A 17968-nucleotide genomic window follows, 5' to 3' on the forward strand; every position below is an offset into this window, starting at 1 on the left:
CTCCTGTATTATCTATATATAATATATACATCCCTGTATTATCTACATATAATATATACAGCCCCCTGTATTATCTATATATAATATATACAGCCCCCTGTATTATCTATATATAATATATACATCCCCTGTATTATCTATATATAATATATACATCCCCTGTATTATCTATATATAATATATACAGCCCCCTGTATTATCTATATATAATATATACATCCCCTGTATTATCTATATATAATATATACATCCCCTGTATTATCTATATATAATATATACATCCCCTGTATTATCTATATATAATATATACAGCCCCCTGTATTATCTATATATAATATATACATCCCCCTGTATTATCTATATATAATATATACATCCCGTGTATTATCTATATATAATATATACAGCCCCCTGTATTATCTATATATAATATATACATCCCCCTGTATTATCTATATATAATATATACATCCCCCCTGTATTATCTAGATAAAATATATACAGCCCCCTGTATTATCTATATATAATATATACATCCCCTGTATTATCTATATATAATATATACAGCCCCCTGTATTATCTATATATAATATATACATCCCCTGTATTATCTATATATAATATATACATCCCCTGTATTATCTATATATAATATATACAGCCCCCTGTATTATCTATATATAATATATACAGCCCCCTGTATTATCTATATATAATATATACAGCCCCCCTGTATTATGTATATATAATATATACAGCCCCCTGTATTATCTATATATAATATATACAGCCCCCTGTGTTATCTATATATAATATATACATCCCCCTGTATTATCTACATATAATATATACAGCCCCCTGTAGTATCTATATATAATATATACAGCCTCCTGTATTATCTACATATAATATATACATCCCCCTGTATTATCTATATATAATATATACATCCCCCTGTATTATCTATATATAATATATACATCCCCCTGTATTATCTATATATAATATATACAGCCCCCTGTATTATCTATATATAATATATACAGCCCCCTGTATTATCTATATATAATATATACAGCCCCCCTGTATTATCTATATATAATATATACAGCCCCCTGTATTATCTATATATAATATATACAGCCCCCTGTATTATCTATATATAATATATACAGCCCCCTGTATTATCTATATATAATATATACATCCCCCTGTATTATCTATATATAATACATACTGCCCCCTGTGTTATCTATATATAATATATACAACCCCCTGTATTATCTATATATAATATATACATCCCCTGTATTATCTATATATAATATATATACAGCCCCCTGTATTATCTATATATAATATGCACATCCCCCTTTATTATCTATATATAATATATACATCCTGTGTATTATCTATATATAATATACACATCCCCTGTATTATCTATATATAATATATACAGCCCCCTGTATTATCTATATATAATATATACATCCCCCTGTATTATTTATATATAATATATACATCCCGTGTATTATCTATATATAATATATACATCCCCCTGTATTATCTATATATAATATATACATCCCCCTGTATTATCTATATATAATATATACAGCCCCCTGTATTATCTATATATAATATATACATCCCCCTGTATTATCTATATATAATATATACAGCCCCCTGTATTATCTACATATAATATATACATCCCCCTGTATTATCTATATATAATATATACAGCCCCCTGTATTATCTATATATAATATATACACCCCCTGTATTATCTATATATAATATATACATCCCCCTGTATTATCTATATATAATATATACAGCCCCCTGTATTATCTATATATAATATATATACAGCCCCCTGTATTATCTATATATAATATATACATCCTGTGTATTATCTATATATAATATATACAGCCCCTGTATTATCTATGTATAATATATACTGCCCCCTGTGTTATCTATATATAATATATACATCCCCCTGTATTATCTATATATAATATATACAGCCCCCTGTATTATCTATATATAATATATACAGCCCCCTGTATTATCTATATATAATATATACATCCCCTGTATTATCTATATATAATATATACAGCCCCCTGTATTATGTATATATAATATATACAGCCCCCCTGTATTATGTATATAATATATACAGCCCCCTGTATTATCTATATATAATATATACAGCCCCCTGTATTATCTATATATAATATATACAGCCCCCTGTATTATCTATATATAATATATACATCCCCCTGTATTATCTATATATAATATATACAGCCCCTGTATTATCTATATATAATATATACAGCCCCCTATATTATCTATATATAATATATACAGCCCCCCTGTATTATCTATATATAATATATACAGCCCCCTGTATTATCTATATATAATATATACATCCTCCTGTATTATCTATATATAATATATACAGCCCCTGTATTATCTATGTATAATATATACAGCCCCTGTATTATCTATATATAATATATACATCCCCCTGTATTATGTATATATAATATATACAGCCCCTGTATTATCTATATATAATATATACAGCCCCTGTATTATCTATATATAATATATACATCCCCTGTATTATCTATATATAATATATATACAGCCCCCTGTATTATCTATATATAATATATACAGCCCCTGTATTATCTATATATAATATATACATCCTCCTGTATTATCTATATATAATATATATACAGCCCCCTGTATTATCTATATATAATATATACAGCCCCCTGTATTATCTATATATAATATATACATCCTCCTGTATTATCTATATATAATATATATACAGCCCCCTGTATTATCTATATATAATATATACAGCCCCTGTATTATCTATGTATAATATATACTGCCCCCTGTGTTATCTATATATAATATATACATCCCCCTGTATTATCTATATATAATATATACAGCCCCCTGTATTATCTATATATAATATATACAGCCCCCTGTATTATCTATATATAATATATACAGCCCCCCTGTATTATCTATATATAATATATACATCCCCCTGTATTATCTATATATAATATATACTGCCCCCTGTGTTATCTATATATAATATATACAACCCCCTGTATTATCTATATATAATATATACAGCCCCCTGTATTATCTATATATAATATATACAGCCTCCTGTATTATCTACATATAATATATACATCCCCCTGTATTATCTATATATAATATTTACATCCTCCTGTATTATCTATATATAATATATACAGCCCCCTGTATTATCTATATATAATATATACAGCCCCCTGTATTATCTATATATAATATATACAGCCCCCTGTATTATCTATATATAATATATACAGCCCCCTGTATTATCTATATATAATATACACAGCCCCCTGTATTATCTATATATAATATATACATCCCCTGTATTATCTATATATAATATATATACAGCCCCCTGTATTATCTATATATAATATATACAGCCCCCTGTATTATCTATATATAATATATACAGCCCCCTGTATTATCTATATATAATATATACATCCCCCTGTATTATCTATATATAATATATACAGCCCCCTGTATTATCTACATATAATATATACAGCCCCCTGTATTATCTATATATAATATATACAGCCCCCTGTATTATCTATATATAATATATACAGCCCCCTGTATTATCTATATATAATATATACAGCCCCCTGTATTATCTATATATAATATATACAGCCCCCTGTATTATCTATATATAATATATACAGCCCCCTGTATTATCTATATATAATATATACAGCCCCCTGTATTATCTATATATAATATATACATCCCCCCTGTATTATCTATATATAATATATACATTTCCCTGAATTATCTATATAAAATATATACAGCCCCCTGTATTATCTGTATATAATATATACATCCCCTGTATTATCTATATATAATATATACAGCCCCCTATATTATCTATATATAATATATACAGCCCCCTGTATTATCTATATATATATAATATATACAGCCCCCTGTATTATCTATATATATAATATATACATCCCCCTGTATTATCCATATATAATATATACATCCCCCTGTATTATCTATATATAATATATACATCCCCCTGTATTATCTATATATAATATATACATCTTACTGTATTATCTATATATAATATATACATCCTCCTGTATTATCTATATATAATATATACAGCCCCCTGTATTATCTATATATAATATATACAGCCCCCTGTATTATCTATATATAATATATACAGCCCCCTGTATTATCTATATATAATATATACAGCCCCCTGTATTATCTATATATAATATATACATCCCCTGTGTTATCTATATATAATATATATACAGCCCCCTGTATTATCTATATATAATATATACATCCTCCTGTATTATCTATATAAAATATATACAGCCCCCTGTATTATCTATATATAATATATACAGCCCCCTATATTATCTATATATAATGTATACATCCCCCTGTATTATCTATATATAATATATACAGCCCCCTGTATTATCTATATATAATATATACATCCCCCTGTATTATCTATATATAATATATACAGCCCCCTGTATTATCTATATATAATATATACATCCCCTTGTATTATCTATATATAATATATACATCCCCCTGTATTATCTATATATAATATATACATCTTACTGTATTATCTATATATAATATATACATCCTCCTGTATTATCTATATATAATATATATACAGCCCCCTGTATTATCTATATATAATATATACAGCCCCCTGTATTATCTATATATAATATATACAGACCCCTTTATTATCTATATATAATATATACAGACCCCTGTATTATCTATATATAATATATACAGCCCCCTGTATTATCTATATATAATATATACATCCCCCTGTATTATCTATATATAATATATACATCCCCCTAAATTATCTAAATATAATATATACATCCTCCTGTATTATCTATATATAATATATACAGCCCCCTGTATTATCTATATATAATATATACAGACCCCTGTATTATCTATAAATAATATATACAGCCCCCTGTATTATCTATATATAATATATACAGCCCCCTGTATTATCTATATATAATATATACATCCCCCTAAATTATCTATATATAATATATACATCCTCCTGTATTATCTATATATAATATATACATCCCCCTGTATTATCTATATATAATATACACATACCCATGGATTATCGATATATAATATATACAGCCCCCTGTATTATCTATATATAATATATACAGCCCCCCTGTATTATCTATATATAATATATACAGCCCCCCTGTATTATGTATATATAATATATACAGCCCCCTGTATTATCTATATATAATATATACAGCCCCCTGTGTTATCTATATATAATATATACATCCCCCTGTATTATCTACATATAATATATACAACCCCCTGTATTATCTATATATAATATATACAGCCTCCTGTATTATCTACATATAATATATACATCACCCTGTATTATCTATATATAATATATATACAGCCCCCTGTATTATCTATATATAATATATACAGCCCCCTGTATTATCTATATATAATATATACAGCCCCCTGTATTATCTATATATAATATATACAGCCCCCTATATTATCTATATATAATATATACAGCCCCCTGTATTATCTATATATAATATATACAGCCCCCTGTATTATCTACATATAATATATACAGCCCCCTGTATTATCTATATATAATATATACAGCCCCCTGTATTATCTATATATAATATATACAGCCCCCTGTATTATCTATATATAATATATACAGCCCCCTGTATTATCTATATATAATATATACAGCCCCCTGTATTATCTATATATAATATATACAGCCCCCTGTATTATCTATATATAATATACACAGCCCCCTGTATTATCTATATATAATATATACATCCCCTGTATTATCTATATATAATATATATACAGCCCCCTGTATTATCTATATATAATATATACAGCCCCCTGTATTATCTATATATAATATATACAGCCCCCTGTATTATCTATATATAATATATACATCCCCCTGTATTATCTATATATAATATATACAGCCCCCTGTATTATCTACATATAATATATACAGCCCCCTGTATTATCTATATATAATATATACAGCCCCCTGTATTATCTATATATAATATATACATCCTGTGTATTATCTATATATAATATATACAGCCCCCTGTATTATCTATATATAATATATACATCCTCCTGTATTATCTATATATAATATATACAGCCCCTGTATTATCTATATATAATATATACAGCCCCCTGTATTATCTATATATAATATATACAGCCCCCTGTATTATCTATATATAATATATACAGCCCCCTGTATTATCTATATATAATATATACAGCCCCCTGTATTATCTATATATAATATATACAGCCCCCTGTATTATCTATATATAATATATACATCCCCCCTGTATTATCTATATATAATATATACATTTCCCTGAATTATCTATATAAAATATATACAGCCCCCTGTATTATCTGTATATAATATATACATCCCCTGTATTATCTATATATAATATATACAGCCCCCTATATTATCTATATATAATATATACAGCCCCCTGTATTATCTATATATATATAATATATACAGCCCCCTGTATTATCTATATATATAATATATACATCCCCCTGTATTATCCATATATAATATATACATCCCCCTGTATTATCTATATATAATATATACATCCCCCTGTATTATCTATATATAATATATACATCTTACTGTATTATCTATATATAATATATACATCCTCCTGTATTATCTATATATAATATATACAGCCCCCTGTATTATCTATATATAATATATACAGCCCCCTGTATTATCTATATATAATATATACAGCCCCCTGTATTATCTATATATAATATATACAGCCCCCTGTATTATCTATATATAATATATACATCCCCTGTGTTATCTATATATAATATATATACAGCCCCCTGTATTATCTATATATAATATATACATCCTCCTGTATTATCTATATAAAATATATACAGCCCCCTGTATTATCTATATATAATATATACAGCCCCCTATATTATCTATATATAATGTATACATCCCCCTGTATTATCTATATATAATATATACAGCCCCCTGTATTATCTATATATAATATATACATCCCCCTGTATTATCTATATATAATATATACAGCCCCCTGTATTATCTATATATAATATATACATCCCCTTGTATTATCTATATATAATATATACATCCCCCTGTATTATCTATATATAATATATACATCTTACTGTATTATCTATATATAATATATACATCCTCCTGTATTATCTATATATAATATATATACAGCCCCCTGTATTATCTATATATAATATATACAGCCCCCTGTATTATCTATATATAATATATACAGCCCCCTGTATTATCTATATATAATATATACAGACCCCTTTATTATCTATATATAATATATACAGACCCCTGTATTATCTATATATAATATATACAGCCCCCTGTATTATCTATATATAATATATACATCCCCCTGTATTATCTATATATAATATATACATCCCCCTAAATTATCTAAATATAATATATACATCCTCCTGTATTATCTATATATAATATATACAGCCCCCTGTATTATCTATATATAATATATACAGACCCCTGTATTATCTATAAATAATATATACAGCCCCCTGTATTATCTATATATAATATATACAGCCCCCTGTATTATCTATATATAATATATACATCCCCCTAAATTATCTATATATAATATATACATCCTCCTGTATTATCTATATATAATATATACATCCCCCTGTATTATCTATATATAATATACACATACCCATGGATTATCGATATATAATATATACAGCCCCCTGTATTATCTATATATAATATATACAGCCCCCCTGTATTATCTATATATAATATATACAGCCCCCCTGTATTATGTATATATAATATATACAGCCCCCTGTATTATCTATATATAATATATACAGCCCCCTGTGTTATCTATATATAATATATACATCCCCCTGTATTATCTACATATAATATATACAACCCCCTGTATTATCTATATATAATATATACAGCCTCCTGTATTATCTACATATAATATATACATAACCCTGTATTATCTATATATAATATATATACAGCCCCCTGTATTATCTATATATAATATATACAGCCCCCTGTATTATCTATATATAATATATACAGCCCCCTGTATTATCTATATATAATATATACAGCCCCCTGTATTATCTATATATAATATATACAGCCCCCTGTATTATCTATATATAATATATACAGCCCCCTGTATTATCTACATATAATATATACAGCCCCCTGTATTATCTATATATAATATATACAGCCCCCTGTATTATCTATATATAATATATACAGCCCCCTGTATTATCTATATATAATATATACAGCCCCCTGTATTATCTATATATAATATATACAGCCCCTGTATTATCTATATATAATATATACAGCCCCCTGTATTATCTATATATAATATATACAGCCCCTGTATTATCTATATATAATATATACAGCCCCCTGTATTATCTATATATAATATATACAGCCCCCTGTATTATCTATATATAATATATACAGCCCCCTGTATTATCTATATATAATATATACAGCCCCCTGTATTATCTATATATAATATATACATCCCCTGTATTATCTATATATAATATATACATCCCCTGTATTATCTATATATAATATATACAGCCCCCTGTATTATCTATATATAATATATACAGCCCCCCTGTATTATCTATATATAATATATACAGCCCCCCTGTATTATGTATATATAATATATACAGCCCCCTGTATTATCTATATATAATATATACAGCCCCCTGTATTATCTATATATAATATATACAGCCCCCCTGCATTATCTATATATAATATATACAGCCCCCTGTATTATCTATATATAATATATACATCCTCCTGTATTATCTATATATAATATATACATCCTCCTGTATTATCTATATATAATATATCCAGCCCCCTGTGTTATCTATATATAATATATACATCCCCCTGTATTATCTACATATAATATATACAACCCCCTGTATTATCTATATATAATATATACAGCCTCCTGTATTATCTACATATAATATATACATCCCCCTGTATTATCTATATATAATATATATACAGCCCCCTGTATTATCTATATATAATATATACAGCCCCCTGTATTATCTATATATAATATATACAGCCCCCTGTATTATCTATATATAATATATACAGCCCCCTGTATTATCTATATATAATATATACATCCCCCTGTATTATCTATATATAATATATACATCCCCCTGTATTATCTATATATAATATATACATCCCCCTGTATTATCTATATATAATATATACAGCCCCCTGTATTATCTATATATAATATATACAGCCCCCTGTATTATCTATATATAATATATACAGCCCCCCTGTATTATCTATATATAATATATACATCCCCCTGTATTATCTATATATAATATATACATCCCCTGTATTATCTATATATAATATACACAGCCCCCTGTATTATCTATATATAATATATACATCCCCTGTATTATCTATATATAATATATACAGCCCCCTATATTATCTATATATAATATATACAGCCCCCCTGTATTATCTATATATAATATATACAGCCCCCTGTATTATCTATTTATAATATATACATCCCCTGTATTATCTATATATAATATATACAGCCCCTGTATTATCTATGTATAATATATACAGCCCTTGTATTATCTATATATAATATATACATCCCCCTGTATTATCTATATATAATATATACAGCCCCTGTATTATTTATATATAATATATACAGCCCCTGTATTATCTATGTATAATATATACATCCCCCTGTATTATCTATATATAATATATATACAGCCCTCTGTATTATCTATATATAATATATACAGCCCCTGTATTATCTATGTATAATATATACTGCCCCCTGTGTTATCTATATATAATATATACAGCCCCCTGTATTATCTATATAATATATACATCCCCCTAAATTATCTATATATAATATATACATCCCCCTGTATTATCTATATATAATATATACTGCCCCCTGTATTATCTATATATAATATATACATCCCTCTGTATTATCTATATATAATATATACAGCCCCCCTGTATTATCTATATATAATATATACATCCCCCTGTATTATCTATATATAATATATACATCCCCTGTATTATCTATATATAATATACACAGCCCCCTGTATTATCTATATATAATATATACATCCCCTGTATTATCTATATATAATATATACAGCCCCCTATATTATCTATATATAATATATACAGCCCCCCTGTATTATCTATATATAATATATACAGCCCCCTGTATTATCTATTTATAATATATACATCCCCTGTATTATCTATATATAATATATACAGCCCCTGTATTATCTATGTATAATATATACAGCCCCTGTATTATCTATATATAATATATACATCCCCCTGTATTATCTATATATAATATATACAGCCCCTGTATTATTTATATATAATATATACATCCCCTGTATTATCTATATATAATATATATACAGCCATCTGTATTATCTATATATAATATATACAGCCCCTGTATTATCTATGTATAATATATACTGCCCCCTGTGTTATCTATATATAATATATACAGCCCCCTGTATTATCTATATAATATATACATCCCCCTAAATTATCTATATATAATATATACATCCCCCTGTATTATCTATATATAATATATACTGCCCCCTGTATTATCTATATATAATATATACATCCCCCTGTATTATCTATATATAATATATATACAGCCCCCTGTATTATCTATATATAATATATACAGCCCCCTGTATTATCTATATATAATATATATACAGCCCCCTGTATTATCTATATATAATATATACATCCCCTGTGTTATCTATATATAATATATATACAGCCCCCTGTATTATCTATATATAATATATACAGCCCCCTGTATTATCTATATATAATATATACACCCCCTGTATTATCTATATATAATATATACTGCCCCCTGTGTTATCTATATATAATATATACATCCCCCTGTATTATCTATATATAATATATACATCCCCCTGTATTATCTATATATAATATATACAGCCCCTGTATTATCTATATATAATATATACAGCCCCCTGTATTATCTATATATAATATATACAGCCCCCTGTGTTATCTATATATAATATATACAGCCCCCTGTATTATCTATATATAATATACACAGCCCCCTGTATTATCTATATATAATATATACAGCCCCCTGTATTATCTATATATAATATATATACAGCCCCCTGTATTATCTATATATAATATATACAGCCCCCTGTATTATCTATATATAATATATACATCCCCTGTATTATCTATATATAATATATACAGCCCCCTGTATTATCTATATATAATATATACAGCCCCCTGTATTATCTATATATAATATACACAGCCCCCTGTATTATCTATATATAATATATACATCCCCCTGTATTATCTATATATAATATATACAGCCCCCTGTATTATCTATATATAATATATACATCCCCCTAAATTATCTATATATAATATATACAGCCCCCTGTATTATCTATATATAATATATACATCCCCCTAAATTATCTATATATAATATATACAGCCCCCTGTATTATCTATATATAATATATACAGCCCCCCTGCATTATCTATATATAATATATACATCCTCCTGTATTATCTATATATAATATATACACACCCTGTATTATCTATATATAATATATACAGCCCCTGTATTATCTATATATAATATATACAGCCCCCTGTATTATCTATATATTATATATACATCCTCCTGTATTATCTATATATAATATATACACCCCCTGTATTATCTATATATAATATATACAGCCCTGTATTATCTATATATAATATATACAGCCCCCTGTATTATCTATATATAATATATACATCCCCCTGTATTATCTATATATAATATACACAGCCTCCTGTATTATCTATATATAATATACACATCCCCCTGTATTATCTATATATAATATATACATCCTCCTGTATTATCTATATATAATATATACATCCTCCTGTATTATCTATATATAATATATACAGCCCCCTGTATTATCTATATATAATATATACAGCCCCCTGTATTATCTATATATAGTATATACAGACCCCTGTATTATCTATAAATAATATATACAGCCCCCTGTATTATCTATATATAATATATACACCCCCTGTATTATCTATATATAATATATACAGCCCTGTATTATCTATATATAATATATACAGCCCCCTGTATTATCTATATATAATATATATACAGCCCCCTGTATTATCTATATATAATATGCACATCCCCCTTTATTATCTATATATAATATATACATCCTGTGTATTATCTATATATAATATACACATCCCCTGTATTATCTATATATAATATATACAGCCCCCTGTATTATCTATATATAATATATACATCCCCCTGTATTATTTATATATAATATATACATCCCGTGTATTATCTATATATAATATATACATCCCCCTGTATTATCTATATATAATATATACATCCCCCTGTATTATCTATATATAATATATACAGCCCCCTGTATTATCTATATATAATATATACATCCCCCTGTATTATCTATATATAATATATACAGCCCCCTGTATTATCTACATATAATATATACATCCCCCTGTATTATCTATATATAATATATACAGCCCCCTGTATTATCTATATATAATATATACACCCCCTGTATTATCTATATATAATATATACATCCCCCTGTATTATCTATATATAATATATACAGCCCCCTGTATTATCTATATATAATATATATACAGCCCCCTGTATTATCTATATATAATATATACATCCTGTGTATTATCTATATATAATATATACAGCCCCTGTATTATCTATGTATAATATATACTGCCCCCTGTGTTATCTATATATAATATATACATCCCCCTGTATTATCTATATATAATATATACAGCCCCCTGTATTATCTATATATAATATATACAGCCCCCTGTATTATCTATATATAATATATACATCCCCTGTATTATCTATATATAATATATACAGCCCCCTGTATTATGTATATATAATATATACAGCCCCCCTGTATTATGTATATAATATATACAGCCCCCTGTATTATCTATATATAATATATACAGCCCCCTGTATTATCTATATATAATATATACAGCCCCCTGTATTATCTATATATAATATATACATCCCCCTGTATTATCTATATATAATATATACAGCCCCTGTATTATCTATATATAATATATACAGCCCCCTATATTATCTATATATAATATATACAGCCCCCCTGTATTATCTATATATAATATATACAGCCCCCTGTATTATCTATATATAATATATACATCCTCCTGTATTATCTATATATAATATATACAGCCCCTGTATTATCTATGTATAATATATACAGCCCCTGTATTATCTATATATAATATATACATCCCCCTGTATTATGTATATATAATATATACAGCCCCTGTATTATCTATATATAATATATACAGCCCCTGTATTATCTATATATAATATATACATCCCCTGTATTATCTATATATAATATATATACAGCCCCCTGTATTATCTATATATAATATATACAGCCCCTGTATTATCTATATATAATATATACATCCTCCTGTATTATCTATATATAATATATATACAGCCCCCTGTATTATCTATATATAATATATACAGCCCCCTGTATTATCTATATATAATATATACATCCTCCTGTATTATCTATATATAATATATATACAGCCCCCTGTATTATCTATATATAATATATACAGCCCCTGTATTATCTATGTATAATATATACTGCCCCCTGTGTTATCTATATATAATATATACATCCCCCTGTATTATCTATATATAATATATACAGCCCCCTGTATTATCTATATATAATATATACAGCCCCCTGTATTATCTATATATAATATATACAGCCCCCCTGTATTATCTATATATAATATATACATCCCCCTGTATTATCTATATATAATATATACTGCCCCCTGTGTTATCTATATATAATATATACAACCCCCTGTATTATCTATATATAATATATACAGCCCCCTGTATTATCTATATATAATATATACAGCCTCCTGTATTATCTACATATAATATATACATCCCCCTGTATTATCTATATATAATATTTACATCCTCCTGTATTATCTATATATAATATATACAGCCCCCTGTATTATCTATATATAATATATACAGCCCCCTGTATTATCTATATATAATATATACAGCCCCCTGTATTATCTATATATAATATATACAGCCCCCTGTATTATCTATATATAATATACACAGCCCCCTGTATTATCTATATATAATATATACATCCCCTGTATTATCTATATATAATATATATACAGCCCCCTGTATTATCTATATATAATATATACAGCCCCCTGTATTATCTATATATAATATATACAGCCCCCTGTATTATCTATATATAATATATACATCCCCCTGTATTATCTATATATAATATATACAGCCCCCTGTATTATCTACATATAATATATACAGCCCCCTGTATTATCTATATATAATATATACAGCCCCCTGTATTATCTATATATAATATATACAGCCCCCTGTATTATCTATATATAATATATACAGCCCCCTGTATTATCTATATATAATATATACAGCCCCCTGTATTATCTATATATAATATATACAGCCCCCTGTATTATCTATATATAATATATACAGCCCCCTGTATTATCTATATATAATATATACATCCCCCCTGTATTATCTATATATAATATATACATTTCCCTGAATTATCTATATAAAATATATACAGCCCCCTGTATTATCTGTATATAATATATACATCCCCTGTATTATCTATATATAATATATACAGCCCCCTATATTATCTATATATAATATATACAGCCCCCTGTATTATCTATATATATATAATATATACAGCCCCCTGTATTATCTATATATATAATATATACATCCCCCTGTATTATCCATATATAATATATACATCCCCCTGTATTATCTATATATAATATATACATCCCCCTGTATTATCTATATATAATATATACATCTTACTGTATTATCTATATATAATATATACATCCTCCTGTATTATCTATATATAATATATACAGCCCCCTGTATTATCTATATATAATATATACAGCCCCCTGTATTATCTATATATAATATATACAGCCCCCTGTATTATCTATATATAATATATACAGCCCCCTGTATTATCTATATATAATATATACATCCCCTGTGTTATCTATATATAATATATATACAGCCCCCTGTATTATCTATATATAATATATACATCCTCCTGTATTATCTATATAAAATATATACAGCCCCCTGTATTATCTATATATAATATATACAGCCCCCTATATTATCTATATATAATGTATACATCCCCCTGTATTATCTATATATAATATATACAGCCCCCTGTATTATCTATATATAATATATACATCCCCCTGTATTATCTATATATAATATATACAGCCCCCTGTATTATCTATATATAATATATACATCCCCTTGTATTATCTATATATAATATATACATCCCCCTGTATTATCTATATATAATATATACATCTTACTGTATTATCTATATATAATATATACATCCTCCTGTATTATCTATATATAATATATATACAGCCCCCTGTATTATCTATATATAATATATACAGCCCCCTGTATTATCTATATATAATATATACAGACCCCTTTATTATCTATATATAATATATACAGACCCCTGTATTATCTATATATAATATATACAGCCCCCTGTATTATCTATATATAATATATACATCCCCCTGTATTATCTATATATAATATATACATCCCCCTAAATTATCTAAATATAATATATACATCCTCCTGTATTATCTATATATAATATATACAGCCCCCTGTATTATCTATATATAATATATACAGACCCCTGTATTATCTATAAATAATATATACAGCCCCCTGTATTATCTATATATAATATATACAGCCCCCTGTATTATCTATATATAATATATACATCCCCCTAAATTATCTATATATAATATATACATCCTCCTGTATTATCTATATATAATATATACATCCCCCTGTATTATCTATATATAATATACACATACCCATGGATTATCGATATATAATATATACAGCCCCCTGTATTATCTATATATAATATATACAGCCCCCCTGTATTATCTATATATAATATATACAGCCCCCCTGTATTATGTATATATAATATATACAGCCCCCTGTATTATCTATATATAATATATACAGCCCCCTGTGTTATCTATATATAATATATACATCCCCCTGTATTATCTACATATAATATATACAACCCCCTGTATTATCTATATATAATATATACAGCCTCCTGTATTATCTACATATAATATATACATCACCCTGTATTATCTATATATAATATATATACAGCCCCCTGTATTATCTATATATAATATATACAGCCCCCTGTATTATCTATATATAATATATACAGCCCCCTGTATTATCTATATATAATATATACAGCCCCCTATATTATCTATATATAATATATACAGCCCCCTGTATTATCTATATATAATATATACAGCCCCCTGTATTATCTACATATAATATATACAGCCCCCTGTATTATCTATATATAATATATACAGCCCCCTGTATTATCTATATATAATATATACAGCCCCCTGTATTATCTATATATAATATATACAGCCCCCTGTATTATCTATATATAATATATACAGCCCCCTGTATTATCTATATATAATATATACAGCCCCCTGTATTATCTATATATAATATACACAGCCCCCTGTATTATCTATATATAATATATACATCCCCTGTATTATCTATATATAATATATATACAGCCCCCTGTATTATCTATATATAATATATACAGCCCCCTGTATTATCTATATATAATATATACAGCCCCCTGTATTATCTATATATAATATATACATCCCCCTGTATTATCTATATATAATATATACAGCCCCCTGTATTATCTACATATAATATATACAGCCCCCTGTATTATCTATATATAATATATACAGCCCCCTGTATTATCTATATATAATATATACAGCCCCCTGTATTATCTATATATAATATATACAGCCCCCTGTATTATCTATATATAATATATACAGCCCCCTGTATTATCTATATATAATATATACAGCCCCCTGTATTATCTATATATAATATATACAGCCCCCTGTATTATCTATATATAATATATACATCCCCCCTGTATTATCTATATATAATATATACATTTCCCTGAATTATCTATATAAAATATATACAGCCCCCTGTATTATCTGTATATAATATATACATCCCCTGTATTATCTATATATAATATATACAGCCCCCTA

The sequence above is a fragment of the Engystomops pustulosus genome, chromosome 2 (genome assembly GCF_040894005.1).
Source record: "Engystomops pustulosus chromosome 2, aEngPut4.maternal, whole genome shotgun sequence".
NCBI lineage: Eukaryota > Metazoa > Chordata > Amphibia > Anura > Leptodactylidae > Engystomops > Engystomops pustulosus.